The following is an 8,113-nucleotide window of genomic DNA, read 5'->3' as shown; positions in this document are numbered from 1 at the left end:
GAGTGTCTATCATCATCTGTTCCATTGCACAGCCAACCACTTCCAAATCCACAGGAACAGGTAAGGTGCATGCAGTAGGCTTGATGATCAGTCCCCTTTCAAACTGCTCCAGGTGCTTCTGGCTCTTGAGAGCTGGCAATGCCAGCCCACTGCTGCAGCTGTTCCTGGTGCCCCCTTCAGCAGCCCTTGCTTTACTGCCACATAGTAAAACCAAGCATGCTCTGCTCTAGCAGCCCTCTGCTTCCTACAAGCCGAGTTCCTGCCTGCGGTGGGATGTGTGCAGTGCACATCAGCTCCACTCCTAATGTACAGCCTGAGATAGGAGCCTGCCCTGCATCCCCAGCAGTGCACACCCTCCACCCCCTTGGGCCTGCCTCTAGCCTCCCTCTGCCCAGCCCTAGTGTCCCAGGTAATCTTCTACCTGGGGCCCACTGCTCTGACTGCAGAGATGTTCACCTTGGAGCAGCCATTGTGGTCTCTGTCCCTTCTGTCTTAAGAGGTCATATCAGCTGCTGCTGTAGCAGCTGTTGAACCACAAGCCCCAGCTCAGTGGGGTAAGGTAGAGCAGTTCCAATTTCAGGTTACCTTAATACCCTGAGCTGCAAACTGGCAGTTACTGCAGAAACAGCTGAGCCCTCCAGCAGGACAGGCCAAGAGGGACAGGCAGGCAACAGGGGCAAGAAACCCTCACAGCTGTTCCCAAAGTGAGCCTTCTGCCCTGAAATCTGAGCCCTAGGAGCCTGCCTGCAGCCAAAGCTGCACCACTTAGGGTGAGTGGGTGCCACAGGCTCTTATGTGCCCACCCTGAGGGAGATCATCAGCACACAGCTCCAGCTGTGCCAGCCTGCAGCCTGGGCCCCCAGTGCTCACTGCTGTGACTCTGATTCTTCTCCACTTCGTGGCAGCTCCTGCTGCAGCCTGGCAGAGCCCTTGGAAGCTAAAAGCTGAGCTGCTGACCCTGCTCGGTGGGGTGCTAGCTGCTCATGGCAGGACCTCAGCAGCCCCTCATGTGCTAGACACGGCCTCACCTGTGGAAGATGCCATCCACACAGGCTTCTGAGGCAGGCAGGGAGAGCGAGAGGCAGCAGGACCCTGAGGCAGTGCTCTCCTCAAATAACCTCCACAGCACCTGCTTGCTGCCTTCCAGGCGGCTTGTAACCAGAACCCTCCCTGCACCAGAGCGTAGCCCAGCCCGCTGCTGGCACAGCAGGCAATCGGGATCAGAGCTAAATGTGGGGTGTCCACAGGGAGCTGGCTCCTGCTTTGCACGTCCTGGCTGGTCCAGCAAGGGCAGCTGAAAGTCAGCGCTGAAAAATCCTCTGCTCGCAAGCCTGGCTCAGGAATGAGGCCCCAAGTCTGGCTCCTGGGCACAGCTAACAGCCCTGCCCTGGGCTGTGTTTCTGCACTGCCTGATGAGCCCTGCCCAGACTCTGGGGCCTGAGCAGCCCTGGCCTGTGTGTCAGAGGGTAGCCCCTGCACTGCGCTGAGACTGACTCGGGGTGAGTGCCGAGTCAGAGGAGGAGACGCCGAGAGGAAAGGCTGCTGAGAGGACAGGATGATGAGAGGAGAGGACAGAAGGGGCTATCAGTGAACAGGAGCTGCTTGGAGGCTCTTGGCTCTCAGTTCCTGCTCAGGAGGAGGCAGTTCAGGAACCTCTCACTGGGACTTCTACACACTAAATCCATTTCTGTCATCTTGGGCTGGCTCCTTTGTGCCCTCACCTTGTGATGAGTGAGCTTGTTAATGCTCTGACCTTGGTGAGGAACTGCTTTTCTCTTTCCTGGCATGGCAGCTGGTGAGCCCAACACACAGGCTGCTGGGCTGGCTTCCTGCTGAGCACCCAGCCAAAGGCACTGCAGGGCACAAAGGAAACGGAATTCATCAGCTGTGAGCTGCTCAGAGCAAGGAAGAGCCCAACCCCTCAGAGCTCAGCTACCCCCACTGCCTGCAACAGATGTGGCTGCTCAGCACCTCAAGATCTGGAGCTGGTATTAACCAAGAGAATGTCCCTGCAAGAAAGGGCACCTTGGCCTGGGGCAGGCTGAAAGGCAAAGGCTGAAACTGCTGAACAGGCTCACACAGGTCTGAGCAACACACACAGGGAATCAGCACCACTGCAGATCTCTGGCTCAAACCATCCCAAGCAGCAGGAGGTAGTCCAGTAAAAGCATAAGTGGTCCTTCAGCACTAGCAGCTGCTGCCCATGTGAGGCTGAGGGCCTCACCTTCTGTCCCATCTGATCCAGGCAGAGGTAGGGGACAGGATGCAAACACCTCCATACAGTGGGACAAGCTGCTGGGGCTCTAGCAGGAGGCTGTGCTGCGCTCCGCAGCTGTGTTCATCAGCACTGGCTCACAACGCAAAGCCTGGGTGGAGAAGAGCCTGGCAGCAGAAAGTGCCCTGACAGGGCAGCAAAGGTGCAGGACTTCCATCTGCCAAGTGTGCAGGGCTCAGCCTCCCTCCCTGCAGTGCCCTGATTTCAGCCGCACATTGCAGTCCCACAGCCTAGAGGCAGTGCAGCATTGGACCAGCTACAGAAAAGGGAGGGAAGGGAGAAAATGCCCCCGAGGAAGGACAAACTGATTTAACACCCTCCCTGCTGCCAAAAGCTCCCTGGGCTTCATAGCCATCCCCCAAAGCAGAGCCACAGTCTGTGTGCCTCCTCCAGGGGCCAGTCCCTGCAGAGAGCACATCAGGGCATTGCTGGGGCATCGATGCACAGCACAGGGAGCTGCTGGCTCCCTGCCCTGCTGTACCTGGCTCCCTCCCCTTGCCCCCACCATGCCAGCTGCCTGTTGATGCTTGCTACAGCCTGGAACCTGACACAGGGCCTGGCCCAGCAAGGAATGTGGGCAAGGCTTGGCCTTTGGGAAAGGTCCTGCATTAGCACTGGGGTGAAAGTCAGAAAGCCACCACACATGGCTGCCATCTAATGCCCAAGACACCTTGACACAAAGGGCCCTTTCACTCCAGCCCCAGCCTAGCAGAGGCTGAGCAGCTCCAAGGCCCTTCCCAGTGGGATTGGCCACACTGCCCCAGAAGGCCTCTTGCCAGTGCAGACACATCCTCCACACAGAGAGCAGCTCGGCCTAGGTAACCACCTCCTCCTTCACTTGTTTTGCTGCCAGGGTCCTTCCCAAAACGTGAGCTGCTTCAGCCCCAACTTGCCCTCGACTCAGCCTCCATCAGTAGCTGAACAAGAGCAGTCATGCAGCTCTAGCCACAGCGCTGCCTCTTCTGCACTTCGAGCACACGCAGCAGCCTGGCAGCTGTCCTGTCCTTCTCCTTCATCACCTTGGGACGCCCTCCCTGCGGTTTCCGGGCGTCAGCAGCAAACCCACCGCAGGCTGCTTGGGCTCTGCCCCAGCGGTCCCCTCGCAGGTCACAGGCAGGCACTGGGTGGCACTGTGCCCCTGCCTGTGCAGCAGCCCAGCTCCAGCCTCCTCCTCTCCTGCGGAACCCCCACCTGGAGCATGAGGCCAAAGCTCTCCTCACCGAAGCTCAGCCACGGTGGGAAGGGGCAGATACCCAGGGACCCCAGGAGCCAGGAGGGAGGGGACCTCTGGCTCCCAGAGCCGGGCTGCTGCCTCCCTACCAGGCTGTGCTTCCCACCACGGCTACGTTTTCATTACCATGGTAAAAGGAGCTCGACTTCAGCTTCCCAACAGCCCCCCCATAAAACTAATAGGCCAGGCAATTGGAACTGCCCTGTGAAGTGCTTTATAGTCTGGACTCAGGAGTGGGTGCTGCAGCTCGCAGGCTGAACCCACCCCGAATCCCAGCACAGCAGGGGGATTTGTCCCCCACATCCCCGTTTAGGGCTGGGAGCAGCGTGATGATGAGCATGGTGTCCCAGTGCCCACCTTCGCTTGGTTCCTGCAGCATAAAGCCGCTAGGAGCATCCGCAGGGACCAGATCTCCCTTCCAGGGCACCATGGCACAGCTCTGCCGCTCAGGGTGCGCCAAAGGCCAAGCGGCAGGACCCAGCTGTGGGCCAAGGCAGAGCCGCGGGAGATTCCTTTGTAAACACTTTGCCGTTTGCTTCATTTGCAATTGAAAGCTGGGGGCCAGGCTCACCTCGGCAGGAGCAGGCAGCCCCTCTTTGACATGGGGATGGCAAAACCTGCTCAGCCCTGTGCAAGTCCCTTCCCTCCAGGCTGACTCCCCGCGGTTCTCTGGGAAGCTGCAGGCGACACATTTGGCGCAGCCCAGAGCCCCGGAGCGCAGGTACCCAGCAGGGTTTGAGGGACTGCTTTAGCTTGCACCTTGCTGGGACCCAGCAGAGCTCAGTGGTGTGCTTCAGGTGCACGAGATCCTGACAGCTGCAGCAGGGAGCTCGCTCCGGGCTCCAGCAGTGGCTGGGTGGATGACAGCAATCACCAAACAGCTGCCAACCTTCCCTCTTCCTGGTGCATAAAAGCAGCCCAAGAAACGTGCTCTGAAATTGCTCCCCTTGCACTGAATCTTCAGGGGAAATGAGCACAAATGCAGCAGCAGTGGCACCAAGGGAAAGGACCCTGAACGGCTTGGGAGGGATTTAATTAGTTTGGTGAAATTCTTCTCTTTTTAGCTGCCACCTACAGCTCCAGGCCTTGACAAAGAGCTGGGGAAAAACAGGATCTCTTTGCTGAAAATCAATATTCTTTAGAAGCAAGAGCTACAGATCCTCCCAGGAGTTGGGGAGATAAAGTGGAGCAGGAGACTGTTCCTCCACCGTTAGGGTAGAAGACAAATGGGAGATGGGAAAGCAAAAGGTTTCCAGGTCTCCATAAAAGTCAGAAGGGAGACAAAGAGCCAATTTCTCCCTCTATGCTTTGCTGTCTTTAATTTCCCTGCCTTAGTGTCCCCACCTCCCCCACAGGACAGTCACCTTCAGACATACTGAAAAGCTCAACTGGCACCTGCAGATTCCTAGATCCCAGCTGCCAGAGATGTGCAAAGTGCTACAGCCCCTTGGAGGATATCTCCTCAGTGCCAGCATCAGCAGCAGAGAGGCTCTTTGCTCCCAGAGGCACCGGGCAGGTAACGCTGGGCAGAGAGAGCAACAGCAGAGACTCCCTGTGGCCCCTTGCCAGCAGCTTCCTCCTCAGGTTAATTCAATGCCAGCCTGTGCTCACCCCAGAAAACCCTGCAAGACAGCTCCCAGCCCCAGCACAGCTGCCCTGAGAGCTGCAGCACTGGCACCTTGCAGGCCTGCTCTGTGCCCATGGTGGATGTGGCTCTGCATCACTTCTGCTATCTCCACCACCATATTTTAGTGTTGCAGCAGCATAGGAGAGCTAAACCACAACACAGCAGCTGAGTGACCACCACAGGCAACACTCTAGGACTAACTTCATTTGGACCCCCCTTATCAGAGCTCCATGCTGGCCCTTGGGGAGCAGAAGGAGGGACAGCTCCAGCTCCACCAGCAAAAGTCCTTTAATCCAAGGACAAGGCTTTTTGGCTAGGCACACCCCACCTCCCTTACTGCCCACTGCCATTTGTGTCTCAGGCTGATTGCCACTGCATCGTCTGAGCCTGCCCAGCTGTCTAAAAAGCCAACATCCTGCGTGCCACTGGGACCTCTTTGTCAGAGGCTGTGAACTCATCTCCATGCAGCACCAGGGTGGATTGAACAAACTGAGGCAGTATTTTATTGCTGAAGCATAAACCATGGGAATAAACAAGCACCGAAGTGCTACCGATCATTAAAAGAGACGGGAGCCCATTTACTGCCTCCAGCAGAGAGCTGCCGGGGCTCTGCTGAGGCCCCACTGCAACAGGAAACCCAAGGCACCATCTGGAAGGTGCTGGAGGGCAGCAGCTACAGGCAGCCCCTACAGCTCAGCCCCGGATTTATTTGTGCTGTCCTCGCACCACCACCCTGTGGCTGGCCAAGGACCGACAGAGCTTTGACTCCTGGCTCCTGTAAGGTTGTGCCTAAGGAAAAATGCCCCAGCGGGGAGAAGCAGGCACAGGGCCAGTCCCAGTGTGCAGGGCAGGTGGGATGGGGACAGGTCAGATTGTCACACGGAGCAGGAGTTCAGCTGCACTTGAGCAGCATTTGTTCGAATGCACTGCCGAGCACCAGCACAGCTCTGCCCACCCCTGGGCGCTTCAGCTCCTGCTGCATGGTCCCGAGTAGCCCAGGTCTGACCTCATTTCCTCACTGACCAGTGCTGCCTGGCATCAGCAGCTTTGCCAGGGGCCATTTCCTCTCCTTCCTGATCAATGCACTCATCACAGATGAACACACAGCAAGAGCATTCCCAAAGTCTGGAGTGATGGAAACTGGCACTCGGAAACAGCTCCATCCTGAGCACCCCCAGCTGCAAGCTGAGCTCAGCACCCTGCCTAGTCTGAAGCTTTGCACCTCTGTTCTCAGGTCCCATCATCCCATGGCAGGGAGCCCTCTCAGCAGCCCCAGACTGGAGCCCTGCCTGGTGCCAGGGATGGTTCCCGGGCTGCCCCTGCGAGCCAAGAGGACATGCAAATGGAGCGGGAGGCTGCTGGAGAAGCAGCGGCAGACAGATGCTTTTACACTTCAAAGCAAAGAGAGCCCTGTGAGGCTTTCGGAACAGGCCCAGCTCCCATAGGCTCCTTGCAAACACGGAGCACATTTGCTCAAGTGTGAGGCAAGTAGTCCCCGAGGATGGAGGCAGGACAGGGCCATTATCAGGCGTACGGGCAGGACGAGACGGCAGGAGGAACGTGGGGCATGGCTCCATCTGAGACTGCCAGCCCAGCCCGGGCAGTGAAACCCCTGCTGCCACCCCTGGCGTCCCCGGGGGCTCTCCAGGGAACACTTAGTGCCACTCAGCTTATGTCGGCGCGATGCTCAGGGTATCCCTCTGCTACAGAGGGTGGGGCTGATCACAGCCACTCTGCTCGGCCCTTCCTGGCTTCCATCCCTGCAGAAGGTTTCCCAGGGTGTGGGGGCTGACTTAGCGGCGCCGCAGTCGCTCTCACTGCCCCCTCACCTAGGCGCTGCGGGGTGGTGTCCCAGCTGCTCTGGGCAGCTCTGGCTCCGCAGAAGCAGACTGTGGGCGAGCAGAGGGCTGCCTGCTCAGCACCATTAGAGCCAGCGTGGGGAGAGACCCTGCGGCACCACAGGAACCAAGCCTGACTCACCCCCTTCTACCCTGCACCGGCAGTTCCACGCAGATCTACCCTGAGGCACCAACTCCCAGCAAGGACCCTACCCCGATACCCCTGGTGCCGATGCTCTGCGACCCCACAGACGGGATCTGGGGCAGTGCTAGGGCCAGCAGCAGGAGCCCTGTTGTGAACGGCTGCTGTGTTTCACCAGTACAGCCTCATTTGTGTAACGAGAGGCAGACACGGAGACCGGGCAGTGCTTTCTGCCTGGCTGCATGACTGATGCTGTGCCTGCCCTGCACCGCCAGCTACCCACCCACTCTCCTTTCCAGAGGCACAACATTCTCCCTCCAGCAGTAAAGACAGGAAAGGAAGGAATAAAAATCCCAGCGCATCCCCGGGGAACTGTAGGAGCTGGAAATGAAATCCATCCATTCACTGCACCCAGCAAGCAGGGAGCTGCCCGGGCAGGGACCCCTTCAAGCACCTGCACACGCAGAGAGTGAAGCGGAGCCTGCCAGCAGTGCCAGGCAATCCAGTAGCCTCCAGCACCCTTCCCCGTGCCATAAACTCAGCTCGCAGCTTGGGGAGACAAAACGAGGAAGGCCACGCAGTCAAGCAGAGCAGCAGCACCTCTCCTCACCCCTGCTTCACCTTTGCTTACACTTTCGCCCGCTCAGGCCCACGCCTCAAGACCGCTTCAGCACCCGTGGCGGGCAGCGGGCTGCGGAGAAGATACACTTCCTCAGCTTGCCTCCCTCCGTCCTGCCAGCCCGCAGGCACTGCTCACCTCTGCCTGGCTGGCAGCTGCTCAGCCGCGCTGTGCTGTTTGGCAGGCTCCCTGCAGCTCGGGCAGCTCGCCTGGGGCGGGGGCAGCCCGGCCAGCAGCGCCTGCTCCCGCAGCCTGCGGAGCCGCCAGCCGAGCCCTGCGGGAACAGGCCGCGACAGGCACCCCCCAGAGCCCACCGCAAAGCCGGGACCCAGCGCCGCGGGAGCCCAGCAGGAGCGAGATGGGCTTCGGGCAGGCATTGCT

Source organism: Pogoniulus pusillus, chromosome 30, assembly GCF_015220805.1.
Source record: "Pogoniulus pusillus isolate bPogPus1 chromosome 30, bPogPus1.pri, whole genome shotgun sequence".
NCBI lineage: Eukaryota > Metazoa > Chordata > Aves > Piciformes > Lybiidae > Pogoniulus > Pogoniulus pusillus.
This window is presented reverse-complemented; position numbering follows the sequence as displayed.